Below are 27,371 nucleotides of genomic sequence, written 5' to 3'. Positions count from 1 at the left end.
AATTTTATAGTTTATCCCGTCCAACTTGCTTGGTGATATTGGAGTTGGATAGATATGTCTGACTATCACGGGGCCAACATCTAATCAGTTTCATGGCGGTCTCTCATCATTCTTGGCCTCTAGTCTGCTTATGAAAGTTTCCCAGGCTTCACTTCCTGTGTGTTGTTGGCCCTCCCTTGCTAGTTTTCGCAGTACCAGTGATTCTGCATGCGCCCACCGCAGTGTCATGTTGTGCCAGGTTTTCAGACCTGGAGCTATGGCCGCTTTCCAATTCATAGCTATCAGTCTTTTGTACATCACATATGCTAGGTCTGTGAACTTATGTAGATGTTTGTGTTTCTTTTCTCTCTGTCTCAGGCCCAACAGGCAGGATTTAGGGTCCACTGTGAGACACCAGCCCCATCATTTCTGATACCCTCTCTACCACTCTACTCCACTCCCTGTTCACCTGGACACATTCCCAGATCATGTGATAGAAATGTGCCAGTGGGGCTTTACATCTAGGGCAGGTTGGGTCCAAGCTGGGATGCATGCGTTTGATCCTGGCTGGTGAGAGGTCCGTTTGGTGTGTGTAGTTGAATTGCGTATAGCTGAATCTGGGGTTTCTCGATACCCCCCGTGTATGGCGTAAAACATTCGGCCAATCCTCTTGTGGTATTGGGTTTGGGAGAACTGTGTTCCACCTTCCCCGTAAATTCTCCAGGTTGGGTTCGGGATATTTATTCAGGGTTTTATATAGATTCGACACAACCTTTGTTTGATTGTCATATTGCAGCATGTGGTGCAGTGCAGGGGAGGTCGTTGGTTCCTGGTTTCCAGCCGACCATGCCTTCTTAATTGAGTGACATATAGCATAGTATGTTATAAATTGCCCGGGATTTACTGCTGTGAGGGCTTGTACGGATTCAAAAGACAACATTGTTCCTTCCTTAAAGCAGTCTCCTGCTGACACTATGATTCCTCACCGAAAATGCTTGACAACAGAAAATCCTATTGGAAGGCCTCACATTCCCTTAGTGTAGAGTATAGTAGTGGTGCTCAATACATTCCAAACATGCCTGTCATCAAACATGTAATGTGGAACAGGATAACCTGTGCCAACAAACTATAACTGAAGTACGAACGGAAGAGAAAGGACGCATATTGCTATCTCAAATGACGTATGACTTTTTAGAATGTTGATTTGTATGTAGACCAACACTTTGTCAATCACTGTATTAGTTACACCTACATTCAATCCAAGAGAGTTGCTTTTTGCTTACTAGGATTAGATGGATTAGGAAATATATTGTGACTTCCCCCAAGATGGCGCCCGTATTGAAACATTAACCTTGTATACGTTTTTAGACTCGGCTTCTTAGATCAGTTTTACTTGAATAATGATACAGTTGGTTAACAATGATATCGGCTTAGGTAACTGGATACTCTGGGGATCTTGGATAGTTTTGACGTGTCCTTGCTTAATTGGTCGTTGTTTCAGGTTGGCACCTATAATTGAATGCGGTTGGAATGTTAAGATGGCGGCCGCTGTTGAATTACGGCGGTTTAGCGATTTAGCGAGGTGAAACAACGGACACACAATACTGAGTCCTATGTCTATGTTTACGAATTATAAAAAGACGAACTTGAGAGTTAATCGGTTTCTCGCCAGTGATGAGGAAGGGTGCATGGCTACGGTCAGATCCGTTATGAACAAGGTAGGAGGCATTTGGACAGCATTGTATAGACATGGGTTTTATTTAATGTATACACGTATACCCTTTGGATAGTTATAATGATTGGGAAATATTCGGTGTGGTCGTACTCGTTCCGTGTAGGCAATTGTTCCGCTAATGCCCACACATTTCTCTTTCTTTCAATGTGTTACAGATAATATAGCGTTTGGACTCCTGAACAAGCTTTGGAAATTAGACTTCAAATTTATTCCTATAACTTAATACATCCAACCGGGAACGTTTTGATTGGAGGCAATTAAGAACAGGTTGGTGTAACCTTTGGGTTGGACCAGTGTGTGGTCAACACATGTGATTTGTTTTACCGCATTTGTGATATTGATTATGCCTTCTTACAGATATGCAGGGATTCTGCATTTAATTGGCTAACCACAATCGGAACAGCTTACTTTAAGTACAGGAAGATAAGGTACATTACTTAATAACTTCTCCTTACCATGGAGCTATGAATTGGGACATATTACACATGGCAGTATTGACTATTTCCATTTTTCTGATATCTTGGGCACTTATGACATTCACTCCCTCCGGTAAAGCCAGCAGCACTCACCTGCATGTACATAACACGTTAGTTGTTTCTTTGTTTGGCCATCAAAATATAACTATTATCTCTTTTTTTACTACAATAATAGAAACACCACTGAGCAAGACTTGGCATGGTGGTTTCCATTTGTTCCTAGTGTATATTGATTCTATGGGATGACTGTGGTACTTTGGTGTAGTGGTGACGGCATTTGCACTTGCTATGGTTCTCATAATTTCACATGCACGTGGTGGTTTTTATTTAATTGGATCGCATATTCTGATTTTAGGATTATGGTTGATATTATTTGAAGTAAGAATACAAAAGAATGTATTATAAGGATTGATATGATTTGTTTTGTCAGCCTTGATAAAGTCCCTCACAGGACGAAACACGTGTCGGCTGAATCTGATCTGAAATTTGCAAATCAATCTTCTCATATCGGAGGACAAGAGCTTCCACTGCCTAAAGTCAACAAATTGGACATTGCCCAAATTTTTTTCTATGGACTGATTGGAATATGGTGCTTTGACTTTGAGCCTTTTTGAAATACATCTGTCTTTAACTGGATTAGAGGATCTATGTTAAATGAGTTGGTTCTTATGTCTTTAATTTGATGTGTTTGTGATTTCTTTGTGATATCTATGTATTTTCATTTATTTTGTAATATTTGTTCTATATCTATGGGTATTTTTTTTGTATTAAAATTGGTAATTGAAATAGCACATTCTTGGAACCAGTATACACCAAAGTTATCTCCTTTGATTACATCATGTGCATTCAGGGTACTTTGTGATAAAATGGTTGATTCCACTTGATACATTTAGAAATTTAAACGAACTATTTAAAGAGTGCTCCGTTCGTACTTCAGTTCCTGCTGACACTATGCCCGCCTCTCTCCAGGCCGTTAGCGAGTGCTTTCTAGCCCCGTTGGCCCATCCAGGGACTAGCCCCAGTGGGATGAGCGGCGAGTAGGGGAGCGCGCTGTGGCCATTTTGAATATATCTCTTCCAGCATGCAGGTGCCACTAGCATTAGCAGTTTATCAGACGCCCCTTTCGGAGTTTTGGTTTCCAACCATGTGACCAGGGCTTCCCCACGTAGTCTCAACAATACCCAGGCAGACTCCGCCTGTGTGGGTATATGTATCCAATTCAGTATCCACTGTAATTGTGCAGCCGCGTAGTAGAGTTCAAAATTGGGGGCTCCCAGGCCACCCGCGTCTACTGGGCGCTGCAATGTGGTGAGTGCGATGCGTGCTCTGCCCCCTCCCCGTATGAGCTGCAGCAGGATTCCGTTCAAGTCCCGGAAGAAACTCCTAGGGATCGAGAGTGGCAGTGCCGCAAAGTAATATAGCAGCCAGGGCAGTATCAGCATGTTTGCTATCGCCACTCTGCCCAGTGGCGACAATGGTAGTTTACTCCAGAATCGCAGCGACCCCTTCATGGAAGCCAATGCTCTCCCCAGATTTCTATCTCTAAGATCTTCAGTTCTATGATATATTTGAACCCCCAGGTATTTGAACGAGTCAAAGCACCATTTCAGGTGTCCAGCTGGGGCCGTTTCTTTTCTCAGCGGGGGCCATATGGTTAATGGGAACACGCACGATTTTTCCCAGTTCACCACCAGCCCTGATATCTCCCCGTATTCGGTCAAGAGTGAGATTTCTAAGGGTATCATCTCCCTTCCCTTCCGCACGTATATTAGGGCGTCGTCTGCGTATAATGATATTACGTGGTGCAGCCCGTTCCTGATTATACCCCAACTGTCTTCCATAGTCCGTAGATGGGTTGCTAATGGTTCCATTGCTATTGCGAACAATAAGGGGGAGAGGGGGCATCCCTGCCTGGTGCCTCTAGCAATCGGGAAGCTATCAGATATAACTCCTCCCGTTTTCACCCGAGCTTGTGGGTTGGTGGTTTAATGTCTGTACCCATTGTATGTAATTAGGGCCAATTCCCATTTTCCGCATGGTGGCGAATAAGAAGTCCCACCCTAGTGTGTCGAATGCTTTCTCAATATCTAGCGAGAGCACCATTTCCTCATAGGCATCCGGCGGTGTGCCCCCTAGTACACTCAGCAGTATGCGGATATTTAAAAAGGTGTTGCGTTTGGGGATGAAACCAATTTGGTCGTCGTGTATCAGAGTGTGTATAATGGGAGCCAACCTGTTAGCCAATATTTTACCTAGGATTTTGCAGTCAAGGTTCAGGAGTGAGAGTGGTCTATAGGATTTGACATCTGTAGAGTCACGTCCCTGCTTAGGAAGGACCACTGTCATAGCCTCTCTCTGCGTGGGGGGCAATGCCTTGTGGTTCCATGCCTCCTCGAATACTTTCAACAGGTGGGGCTTTAAGTATTTTGAATACTTCGCGTAGTATTCTGTAGGGAGGGCGTCTATTCCTGGTGCTTTATTCCTGGGCATCTGTGCTAGTGCTATGTCCAATTCCTCTGCGCACAGAGGGGCCTCCAGTTTCTCTCCGTCTGCCTGAGATAATTGCGCCAATTGGGATCCTGCAAGAAAGGATTCAAGTTGTGTGGTTGTGCAGACCGAACGTTTGGTGTAGAGGTTCGTATAGTATAACTGAACGCCCCATTTATCTCTTCTTGCGTGGTGGCCATCTTACCATTGTCTAGTTTTATAGCCCCTATTGGAGACTGCTGTCGGTTCTCCTGTAGGAGCCATGCCAGCAGCCTGCCCGATCTGTCCCCCTCCGACTGTAGGCGCATGATATTTGTAGTCGTGTCGGCGGAGGCTAGAGTCTACTTCATTGTATTTTATGCGCGCCTCTTTTAACGCTGTATAGAGTATCTCCTTCCGTGCTACCGCTGTTTCAAGTGTTCTCAGTTCTTTTTCTAAGTTACTAATCTCTGCGTGTAGGGTACGTCTCACTCCCCAAGTGGACGATATACAATGCCCTCTGACTACCGCCTTGTGTGCTTCCCACTCTGCCGCTCTTGTGTCTGTGGAGTCTTTATTGATTACCCAGTACTGACTCAGTGCCGTGTCCAGTCCCTCTGCAAATGCCTGATCCTGGAGCGCTTCCACCTGTAATCGCCATGTAGGGATCACCAAGCGTCTCCTCCCCCAGTTTAATGTCAATCTGAGCGGTGAATGATCCGATAGTGTCTTGGCCAAGTATTCTGTCCCATTAGTCAGTGCGCATATGTCCGCAGTACCCCATATTATATCTATTCTAGTGTGCACTTTATGGGGTATTGAGTAGAATGAGTATTCCCCCTGTTGGGGATGTTGCATGCGCCATAAGTCGTGGAGTCTCATATCGCCCGCCCATGTCAGCAAGGGGCACTTAGCATTTCTATTTGCTAATCCTTTTGTGGGGGAGTTTGATCTGTCTAACACTGCATTTGGTAAGCTATTGAAATCGCCCCCCAATATGGCCGGGGCTGCGGGCTTTACTAGTAGTGCCGGGGTGAGTGTGCCCAAGAATCCCGCCAACGCGTTGTTGGGGGCATAGATCCCTATAATCGATAAGTGTCTCCCATCTTATTGCCCCTGTATTACTACATATCTGCCCCCTTGATCTATCTTATGCGAAGGTTGGGCAAATGGGACGCCACCTGCTATCCATATCAATACTCCTCTAGCAAAGGCTGAGTAGGTTGTGCCTGTCATCTGCCCGCCCCATTTCTCGCGGATCTCCTGTAACTCAGGCTCCAGTAGGTGTGTTTCTTGTAGAATAGCGATGTGTACTCTCTGGCGCCTGAGACGTGCGTACGCCTGCCCTCTTTTGCCTGGTGTGCCCATGCCTCTCACGTTCCACGTGACTATTTCATTATGGTGTGTATTTAGATTTGCGTGTTGGGTCATGTAATGTTGTATGGTGTACCTATATGGAACCCGCTCCGGGTTGCAATACCAAACCAGGCCCCACCCACCTCGCCGGGTATGCGTTTAAGACTGATGACCGCAGCAGTGTTCTCTGAGCTGACCTATTAAAGTCAACATAACTAACCACCCCCGCTCTATCTATTTCCCACACGCAACTACTAACACGTAGTAAACGACACAACACACTACTTCTTAATGAAATCTGTATCCGTGCGAATACCTGTGGGGGAGCCATTTTGATTACCAGAAGTGGCTCTTATACGGGGCTCACATCCTTCCTCAGACATAGTCTGCGTGTGTATATATGTGTATGGGCGCTCCCGAAGTGTTAGCCCCCCCAATCTGCGCGCACAAAAATGTTAGATAACGTTCACAGTAAGGAGGAACTAATTGTTCAAAAGATACTCGTGGGTAGCCACAACGACTAGCAGATTGACTCCTGCAGCGGTCACCCCTGCCTCCTGTCCGCTTGTCACACTGTTCGGGCAGGGGGCAAACTAGCTATTTACGTTCACAGTTCATCTGCAGATCTGGGGGTAAAGTTCGGACCCCTGAGCGCTTCTGTAATCACGGAGTCTGAGCTAGTCGAGTCCGAGCCCGCCGCGGGGGCCTCCCGGAGTGCCTCAAAAGAGTTCTGTGTGAGCAGCGGGGTTTCTTTCAACACTTTTGCCCTTTCCTCTGCTGCCTGTCTCTCCGTGGGTTTACCCTTGGGGCGTCTCCTGATGCGCTTCCTCGATGAAGAGGTTAGCCATTCCTACTTCGTTCATTCCCTCCTGAGTTTGTGCTAGGCCTTTGGCGTGCAACCAGGTCCAAGCATCTTCAGGGGAGGTGAATATGTGAGTGCGTTCTTCTGATATTACTCTCAATTTGGCAGGGAAGAGGAGAGCATATTTAATGTTGTGCTCACGAAGGCGTTGTTTAATTTTTACATAGGAGCTACGTTGCTTCTGTACCTCCTGCGTGAAGTCTGGGTAAGCATGGACCACTGAGCCATTGTGTCGGAATGGGCCTTTGCTGCGAAATTGCTGCAATATCAGGTTGCAGTCCCGGTAGTTTAAGAATCTCGCTATCAGTGGTCTAGGTGGCTGACCCGCCGACGGCGTCCTCCCTGGGACTTTATGCACCCTTTCCACAGAGAAGAACTTTGATGGGGACCAACTCAGCACTTCTTTGATTAGCCATTGCTCTATGAATATTTCCGAGCTCTGTTCTGGTAAACTCTCAGGAAACCCTAAGAAGCGAACATTATTGCGCCAGGATCTGCTTTCTGCTTCTTCGGCGCGTCGCCATAGGATCTTCACCTCTGCATCCAGACGCTGAATTTGTTTCTGGTTATCCGAGACTATAGGATTCGTCGCGTTTAGTACATCTTCCGACGATTTCACTCTCTCCGCCAAATTGCGATGGTCCACTCTAAGTAAATTCAGATCTTGCGATACTGTGTCTATTCTGAGTTCTAACGAGGATTTAGTGTCCATAATTGCCTGTAGCACTTTTTCAAATTGTGTAGAGTGGGCTTGGAGTGCGCTCTCTAATGACTGTAAGGTTGGGATTAGCTGTTGGTCACACGGTGCCAGGCCAGGCGCATTACGTTCTTGGTTTTTGGCGGATTTGGACTTCCCTGCCATGTTTGTGTCTATTGGGTGGCTTTGGCAATATGGGGCAGCGTTGTTTTGTGCTACTTGAACGTCCGAGTGCCCTGATAGCACTGGTACTCCCTCCGGTGTGTGGCACCCCGCTGTAGCCCCGTCGGGCTTGCTTGTGGCTTCTCCCGGTCGAGCCAGTCTGTGGCACGCAAGTCGGGATCAGTTGGGCGGGGAGCCCTGCTGCTAGTAGTTGAATGCTCCTGGACAGGAGTGTGTGTGGCTGCTCCTACAGTGGGACAAATCAGCGATAGTCAATTGGGGTTCCGGGCAGCTCGGGTGACCCCCCTGTAGTCCGCCACAGACACCGCTCCTGCGCGTGTCCGTGGCGTCTTTCAGAGACAAAGTATGGAGGTTGGAAAAGGAGGTCGGCGTTTAAGTAAAGACGGCTGGACGGGGGGAAGAGAGCCCGGGCACTCCTGTCTAGTCAGCCCCCCCACCTAAATAGCGCTGTTGTTGTTGTCCCCCCGCTTGCTGGGGGGGGAAGAGTTAAACTTTATGTAGTTCGATGGGGGGCTGTCCCCCAAGCACTTGGGCGTTACTCCCCTGGCTCGGGTGAGCACCCGTGTGTCCAGTGCGGCTCCTTGGCAGCGAATCCGGCACCGCCTCTGCTATTTCCTTTAAGCCGCGCCAGGCGGCAGATCAGCACGACCGGCCTGCCCTTTGAGTCCAGCCACGGTACATCAGCACCTCCGCTCCTCCTCTCCCGCTGCGGGAGCGTCCCGCCTGGCAGAGGAGAGCCGAGCCAGCCGCAGCGCTCCGCTACCGTTCGGCGGAGGGGGAGGGGGAAGCAATGGGAGGAGAGGGGAGAAGCCATACCAGTATGGGGTCCCCCCTCTATGAGGCCTCCCCTCCGCCACAGCCCCTCCACCTCCTACCTCCACACTTCAACCACCGGGGCGCGCAGATCAACGCCGTCTCCGCCAGGTCGGACTAACATGGTGTAGCAGCGCCGCGGCCTCCTTCGCCCTGCGGTGCCCGACCGACGCCGGCTCCTCCGACTCTCCGCTCTGTCCCGCGCGGCTCCTCAGCGGCACGGCAGACTCCGGTGCTCGGATGCAGCGTTTGGGGCTTCAATTTCCCCTCCGGGAGGGCCCTACAGGATAATTGTCGTGGGCCCGAGTCGGAGCTCACAGATTAGGCGTCCGACACGGCAGCCATCTTGGCTCCTCCCCCATCTTGTATGACCTTTATCTATATAAATAAGTTTTAATCTCTTCATTAGATAACAAGTAATACAACAGTATGTGAGTGAACAATTTATCAAAAGGAGTAACTGTAAGTTACATATAATTAACATGTGAACTATTTAAAAAATCAATAAATATAATGTTTTGCCAACATGTGTCATTCTTTCTGAAAATTACAACATAGTTCAAAGGTATATATGTTTTTTGTTGCATAACGTGGTAGTTATTCAGAAGATGGCTTTGATTGTTTACCTGTTTAAAAACAATTAACTTTATTTATGATATATCGGTTTTTCATGTTGAATGACAGCCCTGAAGAAGTGATTGAATCACGAAACACGTGTCAGTTACCTGTTAATATGTTGGAATCATGCACAGCTTGTGATGACTATTTAACAAGAACTATCAGAACTTACAATTTATTGGAAAATGGACAATTAAATAAAGGATTTTTTCATGGAAAAGCAGGTCTGACTCACTTCAATACATTTGTTCTCTCAGAGAAGTTTTAGTTAGGTTTCCCTTGGTCTTGATGGACCATGCTACGCAGAACCCTGAGGTTATACTCCTGAGGGCATTGACTGTGCCCGTTTTGGTCAGGGTACTGATACGGATATTTACCCATGTGGGTTTCCCCAGGAAGGTTGTGTCTGATAGGGGCACTAATGTCACGTCTACTTACATGAAGTCCATGTAGGAGGAATTTGGAGTAACATACAAGCTTGCCCTTCCATGCCACTCCCAGGCCAGTGGCCTTAGTGAAAGATGAAAGAGGACTGTGAAAGGTTTGATTATGGGCCTGCCAGAGCCCTTGAGGCGTAAGTGGGGTGTCCTCTTGCCATGCCTGCTATTTGCATACAGGGAAGTGCCTCAGAAGGGAGCAGGGTTCAGTACCTTTGAGCCTCTGTTTCACAATCCTGTGCATTGACCTCTCAGTCATGTTAGGAGGGGTGTGACCAAGCTCCCAAGAATAGTCCTCAAGATTTAGTGATGTACCTGCTAAAGTTAGCTTTCCGGCCATAGAGGAAGCACTTCTAAAAATACCCCACTGAGAAACTGGAGGCCAGCCAGGAAGTCATCAAACACTGGTAGAACCAGAAGGCTACTCTGGCAGAGTATCAGCCTGTACGTGTTCTACATGAGAAACGCCACAAGCCACACATTAAGAGGTCTGAATTCACTATATTCATTGTGACAGATGATGGTGAACCCCTCCCAGCTCTCCTTCCCTCCAAGTAGCACGATGTTTCAGTGGAAGGAGCTGCACTGTTCTCTCCCTAACCCCAGAGCAACAGAGGGACTTCTGTCACTTGTTGAGGCAGTTCACCTCTTTATTCTCACTTACCCAAGGGCTCACTGATGGGTGCACCCTTGAAATAGATATGGGGGCGCAGCATGTCTGTAAAGAATAAAATCAGTAGGCTGTTGGGCAAAGTGAAAGCCAGGATCAAGGGATTTGGGTGTAATTTAGACCACTTGTACTCCCTGGTCCAGTCCAATGGTATTAGTATCCAAGATTGCCTCACTGGGCACAGCTCCAGAACTTAGGTTCTGTGTGGACTACAGGGGCCTCAGCTCAGTCATTTAGGCCCATATTTATACTCAGTTTGCCCTGAAATAGAGTCATGTTTTTTACGCTAATTCAGCGCAAACCAAACTCCATATTTAAACTTTGGCGCTAGACACGTCTAGCGCCAAAGTTATGGAGTTTAAGTCATTTTCTGAACGTGGAAACCTACCTTGCGTCAATGAGATGCAAGGTAGGCGTTACCATGCAAAAAACTACGATATGGCCTTAGCGCCATAATTATACCCTGTGCTAAAATCTAGCACGGGAGGATGGGGGCCTTTAAGCTTAGCGCCATTATTTAACACCTGGGTCAGTGCAGGCGCTACGGGACCTGTGGGCCTTTTCCATGGTCAGAGACCATGGAAAGAGCCCACAGGTGCCCTTCCCTGGCCCCAGGGACACCCTCACCCACCCCTATCCACACCAGGAAGACACCTAGGGATGGGAGGACCCCATCCCAGGTAAGCAGAGGTAGGTATGGGTAAATATTTATTTTTAATTTGGACCCCCCCTACATGGTACTGGGCCCAATGGCCACGCCCAGGGGCCATAAGTCCCCTGTGTATGGCCATTGGGCTGGGGGGCATGCATGTCCATGGGGTTCTAACGTCAGAAAATGACCCTAGTCTGGGCACAGGCATTTCCTTTGCCTCTGCCCGTACTAGCGTAATCCCCTGATGCTAAACCCTCTGTTCCCCCTATGCCTCCCACACCCAGCTAGCGTCCTTTCCTATGACGCTAGCCGGGCCTTACCGCCAGCTAGCTTCATACCATAAATATGACGCCCGGCCGGCGTCTTGGTATGGCGCTAGCCGGCAGTAAACTTTTTGACACTGAACTGCGTTAGCGCAGTTCAGCGTAAAAAAGTTTAAATATGGGCCTTAGTCTGATTCTCATCCTGTCCCTAGAGCAGACGAGCTCATGCATCAGTTGGGGGCTGCCAAGTTCCTCAGTACCTTTGACTTGATGTTGGGGTATTGAGAGATCACCTGCCCTTGGTGGTTCAAGGAAAGTTTGTCATGCCCCCCCTCCCCCCAAAAGGGCCACTTTCAATTCAAATTGATGCCCTTTGGACTAAATAATGCATTTGCAATCTTTCAGAAGTTTGTCAACTGGGTTTTCAATGGGCTGGACAATTTCAGTGTTGTCTACTTGGATGGCATTGCTATTTTCAGCTCCAGCTGGGATGACCACCTGTACCACCTCTGGCAAGTGCTTCAGACCCTGCAACAGGCAGGCCTGACGATCAAGGCCAGTAAGTGCCAGACAGGGCAGGGCTCAGTGGTGTACTTGGGCCGCCAAGTTGATAGAGATAAGGTGCAGCCTTATTTTTGCCTCCAGTTGCTGAACCTGTTTTTGTTGTCCATAGGAATCTGTGCACTATACCAGTGGTAAGGTTCTTGTGCTCTCTCTTTTAAAACCTGATCAAATTGATACATACCTAATAAGCACATTAAGGGGCATATTTAAGAAATGTGGCGCTGAACACAGTGCAGTGCAGCTTTTTTTGCGCCCCTTAGCATCCCCTAACACTACTATGTGTGCGCCATATTTAAAATACGCTGCACCATGGCGGTAGTTAGGGGACTAGTGGCAGAATATTTTACACTAGTCTGGCACTTTGCAGGATTAGCGTAAAATATTCTGACGCTAATCTTGCAAAGTACACAGAGACCCATTGTAACCAATAGAAACCTCATTTTAACACCTGCTCTGAGCAGGGTTAAAAGTGCAGAAAAAAATGGCACAAACATATCGCATAGAGTTCTTTGCACCATCTTTTCTGTCCCCCTCTAATGGGGGAATGCCCCCTTTGCATACATTATAACTGGCGCAGGCATAATGTAGCGCAGAGGGTTACAAAGTGGTGCAATGCTTGCATTGTGCCATTTTGTAAATATGGTGTGGCGTTTTTGGCCTTCTAACGCCACATTAGCACAAGCAAAATTATGCTAATTTGGCACTGGAATGCGCTAGGGGCTCTTAAATTTGCTCCTAAATTTGCTATTAAGCCCCTCGTATATGGTATTACAAGTGCACAGGGCCTGTGAATTAAATGCTGTCAGTGGGCTGCAGCACTCATTGTGGCACCCACCAAAGTAGTACTGTAAAACATCTCACCAAGTCGACAGATTTGGAGTGCAGTTTTAAAAGTGCTATTTCAACCCGGCAAACCAAACCCTTTGCCATAAACATAAATGTTACTTTTTAGTGCTTATAAGTTACTCTTCTAGCAGGCCTATAGAGCAGGGTGAACGGCAGTTCAAAAGCAAACCATGCATAAATATCTTACATGCCCGGAGAGTGAAAACCGTCCAAAGTCATTTTTCACTATGGTAAGATTGGGTCTCCTATAGGAAAGCACTGGGTTACACTATAACAACTAATAGTGCATAGTTTCAGTTTGTGAGCAGCTAGAAAAATGACTCAAGCACTCATTTTAATAGTAATTTAACATTCAGCTTAATGATCAATTGAGATTTTATACTATTTTTATGAAAAGGACACTTTTAAAAAGTAGTCCTGCCTAATACAAAATTGGTCTTTCTGCCAGTGTCACCTGACTTCTGATGGCTCCCCTATGGTGAGTTGTGGTTTGTTTCCAGACAGTGGACAAAGGATTTGGGTGTTGAGAGGTGTTTTCTTCCTTGAGCAGGATGGGCTTGCAGGATATGCCCATCCCTTTCTCAGCTTCAAAGGATGCCTACCCTTTCACCGTTAGATGTAGCTCACATCTAGCCTGCCTCCCCTTTGCTAGTCAACTTGGCTCCAAACTTAGTAGGAGATCGGAGCTGCCCAGAACTGGTTTGGAGTATGGCCATCTTCATAGCCACACCTCTGGATGGGCACAAGAAGCTCTGACCAGGAGAATAAATGTTCTGCCATTTTGGATTTAAATGGAGAGGACACTGGGGGATAAATTCACAGTAAAGCACCCAGGAAGTGCTACAAAAGTGGTAACTGTCATCCCGTGAACATTACCATTTTGGTGAGTCAGTGGCCAGGAGCTGGCACTAGGTCTAAGTGTGGCACTCCTGTGGCCTCCTCAAAATACTCCTGGACCTGTGAAGAATCAGAAGACGGACTGTCCTGTTATTTCTCTAAGCCTGTCTCAGTAAGCTTATGTTGTTTTTATTTTAAACAACATTAGTCCGGTTGCATGCACGATTGAATTACCGCTTGTGCTCCCGATGAATTCACCAAGCTATGGTTAGTCACTTGGCTTACGCGTCTCTCATACTTACTTTTATTTACATTGAAGCATTATGACTGTTGCTTTGATAAGTTTCTGAGGATAATATGTGACTCTGTTACTTGCTCAATATCATTATTATTTGTTAACATTTTCTACTCTGGTGTGGTATACCTCTGGGATTGATTGATTCGTTTTTAGACAACAATTACTATAACTAACCAAATGGACTATCAATGGGGTTTAGCCTGATTTATCTATTTTTTGTACATATAATTCTTGAATACATACTTTTTTGGCTTATTATTTGTTTCACCATAAATACATTTCTCTTTACGTGCACACATGAGGTTATGTTGGTGAACGGGTGTGGGTTTCCCTACACCTGGTGGGAATTATGGTTGTTATGATTATAAGTTTTTTTAGGTAATTCCTTGTGTTGTATATATAGGCACTGTCTTTATTGTCCTGAGGAGGCCGTAGTTGATAAGGCCAAAACGCGTCGACTATTACGTACTAAGGAGTGACTGTTGGAATTCCTGAAACATTTGGATTGAACAATTGGTGGATTGGATCGGACATTTATTTCAGTGATTGACTTTTCTCACTGTAGCAGGATACTTTCCTTCCACAACTGTCACTACCTGGAATAGTGACTGCTTGTCACTTGATGGTTAAGCAGCCTATATTTTATGAATCACGGTGCTCGTTTGGAACGTTAGGGTTGTTTTAGATTTGTATATAATTAGATATTGTGTATTAGTCTTTTAGGTGTACAGGCGATTTGTTGACACTATGATTGAATCGATTTATTTGTAATAAAGAAATTACTATTCAATAAAAAATTGAGTTTTTTGCTCAGATATTTTGTATGGATTTATCATTGTTGGATCTTTTGATTTTCGCATTGTTATTGTCCCTAATCCAGTGGGGTAAAGGGAACCTCCCCTCTCTCTGTTGCTATTCTCTTTTGCATCTCCTGATGCAGGGGTTAGCTTCTTTAGTACAATCAAGCAATGATTGGGCTCCTTGAGCCAGAGACTTTGGAAATTATTCTCTAGTGTCTTCTTATCACCTGTATTTATTTATTTTTATATCATTATTTGTTTTTTTTTATTTTCCGTTATGACTGAACCCTATATAATTAGTTATAATGAGGCCCAAATAAACACGCAGTTAAGCAATCCCTCTTTATTGAGTGGCGATCAACTTATTCCAACTCCCACAAATGTGGATAAAATATAACGTCTAAAGCAGCTTAAGAAGAAAAATATCAGAACACAACTACATGCACAAGTACTTCTTGAGCACTTAAAAAATAACACGATTCCTGCAAGCTTGCAAGTGAGGAATATTCCAGTAATCTTTGTGTTAGACAAACCATACCTATTACAATTCAGTGGGGTAGGGACAAAATGTTCCCGCGATAGGCTAGCCCTCTCCATTGAGACTGCGTTAAGAATAAGTGAAACAGAATTGAAAGAAATTGAATTGCTGGAACTGGAGCTTTCTCAAGACCAGACAATTCAAGATGTAAAACAACAATTAGAGTCAGCTAATAAAATCATTGCTGAGTTAAAAATTTGCACTGTCAATCACAAAACATCCAAAGTGGCGAGGGATATTAAGAATTTTAAAATCGAGGAGGTTTATCCGTTCTTGAAAGAAGATTTCTATAAATACAAGAATCCGAGCAACTTGAATTTACAATTCCAATCTCGGTCACGTAGGAGATTTATTACATTTTCTGATACTTCTTCGGATTCAGATACAGAACATTTATCTGAAACTTTCTCTGGCCCCGCACACCCCACTACTCAACCTTTTTTCGACAGAGGTGGACGCAGAGGGAGAGGGGGAGGCGCGCGAGTCAGATTCCAATACCAAGACCTGAACAGAGATCTGTATACCCCACAAGGAGAATTCTGTACCAGGAAAAGAACATACAGAAGATAATTGACGTGGGTTCAGATATGATACCTGTTTACAATTTGTCTACCCATGCTCTTTCAGACAAAGAGCAATAGGTATTAAATAAAGGTTTGTCTTTTGTTCCTACCAAACTCCAAGACCCGGTTGACACTAAAACCGAAGTATTACGGTTTTTGCGTAAAGTAAGGCTACGGACCTTTTTTCAAGACAACACAGATGATATGCCTCTTAATGAAGTTAATGTAAGTGGGCTACATATAAAATCTACTTTTTGCCCTGACACTATTCATATGCCTCGGGAAGTACTCATTTTTGAAGACGTGGTCCTTCGTGAAATTGACTTACTTAACAACTCTAAAATATCGTTTAAGTCTAATTGTTCTAAAGAAGAGAATAATGTATTCTCTGGTTGTCATTAAATGAGAACATCATCATTAAGCCAGCCAATAAAGGTGGCGGCATAGTGATATTAGACAAAGATAAATATAGCATGGAAATACATCGCCAATTAAACAACAGGGACCACTATCGTTTGATAACAGAAGATCCTACACCCAGATTGACAGCCATTATTACTACATCACTGATGAAGCACTTAGAGAGGGGTGGATATGCAAGAAATAATACGACTTTCTGAATCAAAAACAATTACGCATTCCCCTTCTCTACATCCTCCCTAAGATACATAAAGATGCCTCGAATCCTCCGGGGAGACCAATTATTGTGGCCTGCGGTTCCTTACTGGAACCTTTGGCCCAATATGTGGATTTCTTTCTTAAACCATTAGTGTATAATACTAAAGCATATGTGCGGGACTCTATGCATATGATCAATAAACTTGAAGGCAATGCTTTTAATGAAAGAACACAACTGTTAGTGACTTTAGACATAGAGGCACTTTACACTAATATTCCACAAAATGAGGCATTACAAGTAATGAACGTATATTTAGCTCAAAGACCTCTTCCTCATAAGGTCCCCTCTTCATTTCTGCTTGCTCTGGCCACGCTGTGTTTAAAAAACAACGTCTTTTCATTTGATAACGAGTTGTACCTGCAAGTTAAGGGTGTAGCGATGGGGTGTCATTTTGCCCCAGAAATTGCGAATCTCGAGCTGTCATTTTTTGAAGACAAATGGATTTTTGACACAAATAATCCCTTTCAAAATCATATCAAAACGTGGCTAAGATATATTGACGACATCTTTGTGATCTGGGAAGGCGACCAGGAGGCCCTTTCCTTGTTTCATGATTGGATTAACCATCTAACACCTGATCTTAAGTTTACGCTGTCTTCTGATTCTAAACGAATCAATTTTCTGGATCTATGGATTCAATCCTTTGAAGGTCATATTTCGGTGAGTTTATATAAAAAACCTACCGATAGAAACACCTTACTTCATTTTTCAAGCAATCACCCTCGTTCTCTTAAGGAGAATCTACCTTATGGCCAATTTCTTTGAATTCGCCGTAACTGTACCACTAAAGAAGATTCTTTTCAAAAGGCAGAAGCTCTGATTTCTAGATTGATGAATAGGGGCTACCCTAAGAAAATTGTTAAACGAGCATGTAAACGAGCATGGTATACTCCACATGAACATCTGCTAGTACCCAAGTTAAAAAATAGGGTGTGCCCTTTGACCTGTGTACTAACATATAACTCAAAAGCGAATCGGGTTAGAGCCATTATTGAAAAAATTGGAAGCTGCTCCTCCCCTTAGGCTTAGATAAACCTCTCTGCTTTTAAAAGAGGCCGTAACATCTATGATTCCTTAGTACATGCCCCGTTCACCTCGAACAGTAAGAAGAAAGCCGATCTGAGAAGTATGCTATCCTTACCCCCCATCATTGGCCATTTCCCATGCATAAACTGCATGGCTTGCCAATATACAGAGAAGAGTAGACAGGTGGAGTTGAATGGTAAAATACACCACCAACGTTGTTTTTCAAATTGTAAAACACGCCAGGTGATATATTGCATCACATGTCTGTGTTCACTTACTTATATTGGCCAGACGACACAAGCCGCAAAAACATGTATACTTCAACATATGTCCAGGATCAGATGTGCGGTACAGGGGGCCCTTCTGTTTGGCCACTATATTGAACAGGACCATCGTCCAGATGACATCAAATGGTCTATTTTATACGTAGTTGACAAAATAAAAACAGGCATCTTACTAGCTTCCGCTTTGGATAAAATGGGAGCTCGTCTGATAGAAAGATTCGGGACGGCCAGACGGAGTTTAAACAATTTGTCTGAGATGTGGGCCCTAATTAAATTGTAACTGTTCCACAGTGGTTCTAACTATATACTTTGCGTTATGTAGAATATGTTGTACAGAATCAGTCCCAGAGATGTATACTAAGTTTGTCTAATGTTATTGAGGATTGTCTGTCGTGGGTTTTCAGTGTATATAGGACAATTAGGAATGTTTCTAAATAATATATTTGGAGAAGATAGAGATTGAATAGATAGTCTCTATCAATAATTGTTGCAGAGGTCCCACTTATGTCTTTGTATTTATTATAAGTCCTCGAATTATGTATTGTGTGTGTAGTTTGTCCAGTGATTATTAATTCACCTGTGTTTGTATTATATTTGCAATCGGTCTTCTACTGTCCATAACATGTTAACAGGTATTTTTTTTTTAAAATGCTCTCTATTAACTTTCTTATTATCCAAGCATGTTAAGTAGTTTGTCCTTGAGTATGTTTTCAGTTACCTTTTTTTGCACATTTCAAAATGGCCCCCACAGTTTTTGATGTAGGAGGAGTAACACGTTTAGTCCCCTTCTTGATGTTTAGTAAGGACGCGTAGCCAAGGCGACGGCCCGACATGTTGCTCATTTAAATGCACGCCGTCCCAGCGTGTAATATGGCGAAGCTTTCATTTCTGCTGAAATACGGCTGGCAACTTCGTGATAGAAAGCTAGGCGCTGCGTGTTTTGGTGCACTCGCGGCTGACAGGCTTTTGTTATTACTCAAAGCCTGTCTCAGTAAGCTTATGTTGTTTTTATTTTAAACAGCATTAGTCCGGTTGCACGCACGACTGAATTACCGCTTGTGCTCCCGATTAATTCACCAAGCTATGGTTAGTCACTTGGCTTACGCGTCTCTCATACTTACTTTTATTTGCATTGAAGCATTATGACTGTTGCTTTGATAAGTTTCTGAGGATAATATGTTACTTTGTTACTTTGTTACTTGCTCAATATCATTATTATTTGTTAACATTTTCTACTCTAGTGTGGTATACCTCTGGGATTGATTGATTCGTTTTTAGACAACATTTACTATAACTAAACAAATGGACTATCAATGGGGTTTAGCCTGATTTATCTATTTTTTGTACATATAATTCTTTAATACAAACTTTTTTGGCTTATTATTTGTTTCACTATAAATACATTTCTCTTTACGTGCACACATGAGGTTATGTTGGTGAACAGGTGTGGGTTTCAATACACCTGGTGGGAATTATGGTTGTTATGATTATATTTTTTTTAGGTAATTCCTTGTGTTGTATATATAGGCACTGTCTTCATTGTCCTGAGGAGGCCGCGTCGACTATTACGTACTAAGGAGTGACTGTTGGAATTCCTGAAACATTTGGATTGAACAATTGGTGGATTGGATCGGACATTTATTTCAGTGATTGACTTTTCTCACTGTAGCAGGATACTTTCCTTCCACAACTGTCACTACCTGGAATAGTGACTGCTTGCCACTTGATGGTTAAGCAGCCTATATTTTATGTATCACGGTGCTCGTTTGGAACGTTAGAGTTGTTTTGGATTTGAATATAATTAGATTTTGTGTATTAGTCTTTTAGGTGTACAGGCGATTTGTTGACACTATGATTGAATCGATTTATTTGTAATAAAGAAATTACTATTCAATAAAAAATTGAGTTTTTTGCTCAGATATTTTGTATGGATTTATCATTGTTGGATCTTTTGATTTTCGCATTGTTATTGTCCCTAATCCAGTGGGGTAAAGGGAACCTCCCCTCTCTCTGTTGCTATTCTCTTTTGCATCTCCTGATGCAGGGGTTAGCTTCTTTAGTACAATCAAGCAATGATTGGGCTCCTTGAGCCAGAGACTTTGGAAATTATTCTCTAGTGTCTTCTTATCACCTGTATTTATTTATTTTTATATCATTATTTGTTTTTTTTTATTTTCCGTTATGACTGAACCCTATATAATTAGTTATAATGAGGCCCAAATAAACACGCAGTTAAGCAATCCCTCTTTATTGAGTGGCGATCAACTTATTCCAACTCCCACAAATGTGGATAAAATATAACGTCTAAAGCAGCTTAAGAAGAAAAATATCAGAACACAACTACATGCACAAGTACTTCTTGAGCACTTAAAAAATAACACGATTCCTGCAAGCTTGCAAGTGAGGAATATTCCAGTAATCTTTGTGTTAGACAAACCATACCTATTACAATTCAGTGGGGTAGGGACAAAATGTTCCCGCGATAGGCTAGCCCTCTCCATTGAGACTGCGTTAAGAATAAGTGAAACAGAATTGAAAGAAATTGAATTGCTGGAACTGGAGCTTTCTCAAGACCAGACAATTCAAGATGTAAAACAACAATTAGAGTCAGCTAATAAAATCATTGCTGAGTTAAAAATTTGCACTGTCAATCACAAAACATCCAAAGTGGCGAGGGATATTAAGAATTTTAAAATCGAGGAGGTTTATCCGTTCTTGAAAGAAGATTTCTATAAATACAAGAATCCGAGCAACTTGAATTTACAATTCCAATCTCGGTCACGTAGGAGATTTATTACATTTTCTGATACTTCTTCGGATTCAGATACAGAACATTTATCTGAAACTTTCTCTGGCCCCGCACACCCCACTACTCAACCTTTTTTCGACAGAGGTGGACGCAGAGGGAGAGGGGGAGGCGCGCGAGTCAGATTCCAATACCAAGACCTGAACAGAGATCTGTATACCCCACAAGGAGAATTCTGTACCAGGAAAAGAACATACAGAAGATAATTGACGTGGGTTCAGATATGATACCTGTTTACAATTTGTCTACCCATGCTCTTTCAGACAAAGAGCAATAGGTATTAAATAAAGGTTTGTCTTTTGTTCCTACCAAACTCCAAGACCCGGTTGACACTAAAACCGAAGTATTACGGTTTTTGCGTAAAGTAAGGCTACGGACCTTTTTTCAAGACAACACAGATGATATGCCTCTTAATGAAGTTAATGTAAGTGGGCTACATATAAAATCTACTTTTTGCCCTGACACTATTCATATGCCTCGGGAAGTACTCATTTTTGAAGACGTGGTCCTTCGTGAAATTGACTTACTTAACAACTCTAAAATATCGTTTAAGTCTAATTGTTCTAAAGAAGAGAATAATGTATTCTCTGGTTGTCATTAAATGAGAACATCATCATTAAGCCAGCCAATAAAGGTGGCGGCATAGTGATATTAGACAAAGATAAATATAGCATGGAAATACATCGCCAATTAAACAACAGGGACCACTATCGTTTGATAACAGAAGATCCTACACCCAGATTGACAGCCATTATTACTACATCACTGATGAAGCACTTAGAGAGGGGTGGATATGCAAGAAATAATACGACTTTCTGAATCAAAAACAATTACGCATTCCCCTTCTCTACATCCTCCCTAAGATACATAAAGATGCCTCGAATCCTCCGGGGAGACCAATTATTGTGGCCTGCGGTTCCTTACTGGAACCTTTGGCCCAATATGTGGATTTCTTTCTTAAACCATTAGTGTATAATACTAAAGCATATGTGCGGGACTCTATGCATATGATCAATAAACTTGAAGGCAATGCTTTTAATGAAAGAACACAACTGTTAGTGACTTTAGACATAGAGGCACTTTACACTAATATTCCACAAAATGAGGCATTACAAGTAATGAACGTATATTTAGCTCAAAGACCTCTTCCTCATAAGGTCCCCTCTTCATTTCTGCTTGCTCTGGCCACGCTGTGTTTAAAAAACAACGTCTTTTCATTTGATAACGAGTTGTACCTGCAAGTTAAGGGTGTAGCGATGGGGTGTCATTTTGCCCCAGAAATTGCGAATCTCGAGCTGTCATTTTTTGAAGACAAATGGATTTTTGACACAAATAATCCCTTTCAAAATCATATCAAAACGTGGCTAAGATATATTGACGACATCTTTGTGATCTGGGAAGGCGACCAGGAGGCCCTTTCCTTGTTTCATGATTGGATTAACCATCTAACACCTGATCTTAAGTTTACGCTGTCTTCTGATTCTAAACGAATCAATTTTCTGGATCTATGGATTCAATCCTTTGAAGGTCATATTTCGGTGAGTTTATATAAAAAACCTACCGATAGAAACACCTTACTTCATTTTTCAAGCAATCACCCTCGTTCTCTTAAGGAGAATCTACCTTATGGCCAATTTCTTTGAATTCGCCGTAACTGTACCACTAAAGAAGATTCTTTTCAAAAGGCAGAAGCTCTGATTTCTAGATTGATGAATAGGGGCTACCCTAAGAAAATTGTTAAACGAGCATGTAAACGAGCATGGTATACTCCACATGAACATCTGCTAGTACCCAAGTTAAAAAATAGGGTGTGCCCTTTGACCTGTGTACTAACATATAACTCAAAAGCGAATCGGGTTAGAGCCATTATTGAAAAAATTGGAAGCTGCTCCTCCCCTTAGGCTTAGATAAACCTCTCTGCTTTTAAAAGAGGCCGTAATATCTATGATTCCTTAGTACATGCCCCGTTCACCTCGAACAGTAAGAAGAAAGCCGATCTGAGAAGTATGCTATCCTTACCCCCCATCATTGGCCATTTCCCATGCATAAACTGCATGGCTTGCCAATATACAGAGAAGAGTAGACAGGTGGAGTTGAATGGTAAAATACACCACCAACGTTGTTTTTCAAATTGTAAAACACGCCAGGTGATATATTGCATCACATGTCTGTGTTCACTTACTTATATTGGCCAGACGACACAAGCCGCAAAAACATGTATACTTCAACATATGTCCAGGATCAGATGTGCGGTACAGGGGGCCCTTCTGGTTGGCCACTATATTGAACAGGACCATCGTCCAGATGACATCAAATGGTCTATTTTATACGTAGTTGACAAAATAAAAACAGGCATCTTACTAGCTTCCGCTTTGGATAAAATGGGAGCTCGTCTGATAGAAAGATTCGGGACGGCCAGACGGAGTTTAAACAATTTGTCTGAGATGTGGGCCCTAATTAAATTGTAACTGTTCCACAGTGGTTCTAACTATATACTTTGCGTTATGTAGAATATGTTGTACAGAATCAGTCCCAGAGATGTATACTAAGTTTGTCTAATGTTATTGAGGATTGTCTGTCGTGGGTTTTCAGTGTATATAGGACAATTAGGAATGTTTCTAAATAATATATTTGGAGAAGATAGAGATTGAATAGATAGTCTCTATCAATAATTGTTGCAGAGGTCCCACTTATGTCTTTGTATTTATTATAAGTCCTCGAATTATGTATTGTGTGTGTAGTTTGTCCAGTGATTATTAATTCACCTGTGTTTGTATTATATTTGCAATCGGTCTTCTACTGTCCATAACATGTTAACAGGTATTTTTTTTTAAAAATGCTCTCTATTAACTTTCTTATTATCCAAGCATGTTAAGTAGTTTGTCCTTGAGTATGTTTTCAGTTACCTTTTTTTGCACATTTCAAAATGGCCCCCACAGTTTTTGATGTAGGAGGAGTAACACGTTTAGTCCCCTTCTTGATGTTTAGTAAGGACGCGTAGCCAAGGCGACGGCCCGACATGTTGCTCATTTAAATGCACGCCGTCCCAGCGTGTAATATGGCGAAGCTTTCATTTCTGCTGAAATACGGCTGGCAACTTCGTGATAGAAAGCTAGGCGCTGCGTGTTTTGGTGCACTCGCGGCTGACAGGCTTTTGTTATTACTCAAAGCCTGTCTCAGTAAGCTTATGTTGTTTTTATTTTAAACAGCATTAGTCCGGTTGCACGCACGACTGAATTACCGCTTGTGCTCCCGATTAATTCACCAAGCTATGGTTAGTCACTTGGCTTACGCGTCTCTCATACTTACTTTTATTTGCATTGAAGCATTATGACTGTTGCTTTGATAAGTTTCTGAGGATAATATGTTACTTTGTTACTTTGTTACTTGCTCAATATCATTATTATTTGTTAACATTTTCTACTCTAGTGTGGTATACCTCTGGGATTGATTGATTCGTTTTTAGACAACATTTACTATAACTAAACAAATGGACTATCAATGGGGTTTAGCCTGATTTATCTATTTTTTGTACATATAATTCTTTAATACAAACTTTTTTGGCTTATTATTTGTTTCACTATAAATACATTTCTCTTTACGTGCACACATGAGGTTATGTTGGTGAACAGGTGTGGGTTTCAATACACCTGGTGGGAATTATGGTTGTTATGATTATATTTTTTTTAGGTAATTCCTTGTGTTGTATATATAGGCACTGTCTTCATTGTCCTGAGGAGGCCGCGTCGACTATTACGTACTAAGGAGTGACTGTTGGAATTCCTGAAACATTTGGATTGAACAATTGGTGGATTGGATCGGACATTTATTTCAGTGATTGACTTTTCTCACTGTAGCAGGATACTTTCCTTCCACAACTGTCACTACCTGGAATAGTGACTGCTTGCCACTTGATGGTTAAGCAGCCTATATTTTATGTATCACGGTGCTCGTTTGGAACGTTAGAGTTGTTTTGGATTTGAATATAATTAGATTTTGTGTATTAGTCTTTTAGGTGTACAGGTGATTTGTTGACACTATGATTGAATTGATTTATTTGTAATAAAGAAATTACTATTCAGTAAAAAATTTAGGGGGTCATTCTGACCCTGGCGGTAAAAACCGGGGCCAACGACCACGGGAGCACCGCCAACAGGCTGGCGGTGCTCCCATGGGCATTCTGACCGCGGCGGTACAGCCGCGGTCAGAAACGGAAAACCGGCGGTGTACCGCCGGTTTCCCGCTGCCCTGGGGAATCCTCCATGGCGGCGCAGCTTGCTGCGTCGCCATGGGGATTCCGACCCCCATACCGCCATCCTGTTCCTCGCGGTTTTGGCCGCCAGGAACAGGATGGCGGTAAGGGGTGTCGTGGGGCCCCTGGGGGCCCCTGCCAATGGCATGGGCACTGCAGGGCCCCCCGTAACAGGGCCCCACTGAGAATTTCAGTGTCTGCATAGCAGACACTGAAATTCGCGACGGGTGCAACTGCACCCGTCGCACCCTTTCCACTCCGCCGGCTCCATTCGGAGCCGGCATCCTCGTGGAAAGGGGTTTCCCGCTGGGCGGGCGGGGGGCCTTCTGGCGGTCGCCCGCCCAGCGGGAAACTCAGAATAACCGCGGCGGTCTTCTGACCGCGCAGCGGTATTCTGGCGGCTCCCGCCGGCACCGCGGTTACCGCGGCCGGCGGGAGTCAGAATGACCCCCTTAGTTTTTTGCTTAGATATTTTGTATAGATTTATCCCTGTTGGATATTTTGATTTTCGCATTTACATTGTCTGGGCAGTCAAAAGTGCGCTAGTGCTAGGAGCGGACAAGAATGCACCATGTAATGTTAAATAGGGTGCATTCCTGCCTTTTTCCTTTCACACAATGCAGCACAGTGGCTTTCTGTGTAGTGCTGCATGAAAAAATGACAAATATGGGCCTTAGTTGGTTTTGAGTTCCTTGTACCCATGATTTAGTATGGGCATTTAGATTTAGGGCCTGATTTAGACTTTGGAGGATGCGGTTACTTCAGCTCAAACATGATAAAGATCCTGACTGCCGTATTACAATTCCATTATAGTCTATGGAACTTGTAATACAAAGGACGGGATAGCCATCACATTTGTAATGGAGTAACCACTCCGTCTAACTCTAAATCAGGCCCTATGGGCCCGATTACTAGTTTGGCCGGCCAACTGCCATACCGCCATAGTGGTGGCTGCCAAAAGACCACCATGTTGAAAGTCATACAGACCGCCGTATTACGAGTTACACAGGCAGGACCGCCAAAAGCTGCCAAAAATGCCACACGGCCAGTCTCATTGAGGGCGGGAAATATGCAGTCCGACCACCAGCACCGACAGCCTGCCAACAAACCACCGACCATATTACACGTCAAAAATCACAGTGGCAGCTTCCATAGCGGTCCGACCCACGACAGTTTGCAGTCAACAAAGTAATACACAACACCACATTGGATGGATTTGAAAACAACACAGCTGACACACATTGCCACACCCAACACACATGCAAAGGACACCATAAAACACACCCCTTCACTAACCACAGTCCTTTGCATCTACAACGCCAAACCAGAATATAGATTAGGCACACCCACAACTTTCCCTAAGCACATATCCCGCACCCTCCACACACTCCTATTTCCAATCACATTCATTTGCGCATCCCAATCCCAATAACTCACCATCACATGTCCATTTCCCACCACTTATTTTTTAATCCCCACATGTCACCCCAGAAAAATTCCCATATCACTGAAAATGAGTTAAGATCCAGGGTGAATGAAATCATGAGTTGAGCCCCATTTATTTGAAGCTCAAGTCCAGCACACTACTATCGCCAAGAAAATGGAAATTAGTGAATTCTGTAGGCCCCACCCCAAGCACCAGGGACGCCATCAGGAAGAGGTGGAACAACCTCAGGGAAAGGTCCATTCCATGGCATCCAGGCACCAGCGGCGTGTCCAGAAGACTGTTGGTGATACCCCCTCCAACCCTTATCCTGGGAGGAGAAGATCTTGGCCATCCTGTATCCCGAGGACTTGACAGGAATATCTGGGGGAGTGAATTCTTGTAAGTCACAACACAAAAATATCTCACCAAAATGTATTGTCATGCATGCGCACTGCTCACCTTTTGCCCCCTTCACTGTCACCCCACTCACCAGCCCACTGTCCACCTGTCTACAGACCCCAGTCTGGCATTTCACTATTGAAATAAACTCACCTGGGGGAAAAACATCTCTGTATAGTGTGTGTAGTACAGGGACTGACAGCACTACAATTCCTAGCAGGCACTGTTCTTCTATTCCAAAAACTAGAACAGTGTACCCCTCTCTACATTACCTTGTTTGTCAAAGACACATTGAAGTGTACTCACCTGAGAGATTGACATCAGTATAGTGTATGTGAAGTACAGGCACTTGCATCACTACAATTCCCAGCAGGCACTGTTCTGCTATCTATTCCAAAAACCAGAACAGTGTATCCTTTTCTAAATTACCTTGTTTGTCAACTCCACATTGAAGTGTACCCACCTAAGAGCATGACATCAGTATGGTGTGTGTGCAATACAGGCAATGACAGGACTACAACTCCCATCTGGCACTGTTACTGTTACTCCACTCAGCCAGCCCTGTGTTCCCTGCTCCAAAGACCCTTGTTTGTCAACCCCCAATTAAAGTGGACTCACCTGGGAGGATACCATTTGTATAGTGTCTGTGTAGTACAGGCACTGACAGTACAGTTAAGGCCAGGAGGCACTGCTACTGTCACTATAAACACCAGAACAGTGCCCCCTTCCCTGAAGACAACAGTATTTAAAATCTCAAATTTTGTGTACTCACTGGGGGAGTTGGCATCTGTCAGGTATTGTGAAGCAGTGAGAGTGACAGGACTGCAACTCACAGCAGGCAATGCT

Source organism: Pleurodeles waltl, chromosome 4_2, assembly GCF_031143425.1.
Source record: "Pleurodeles waltl isolate 20211129_DDA chromosome 4_2, aPleWal1.hap1.20221129, whole genome shotgun sequence".
NCBI classification, from domain to species: Eukaryota; Metazoa; Chordata; class Amphibia; order Caudata; family Salamandridae; genus Pleurodeles; species Pleurodeles waltl.
This window is presented reverse-complemented; position numbering follows the sequence as displayed.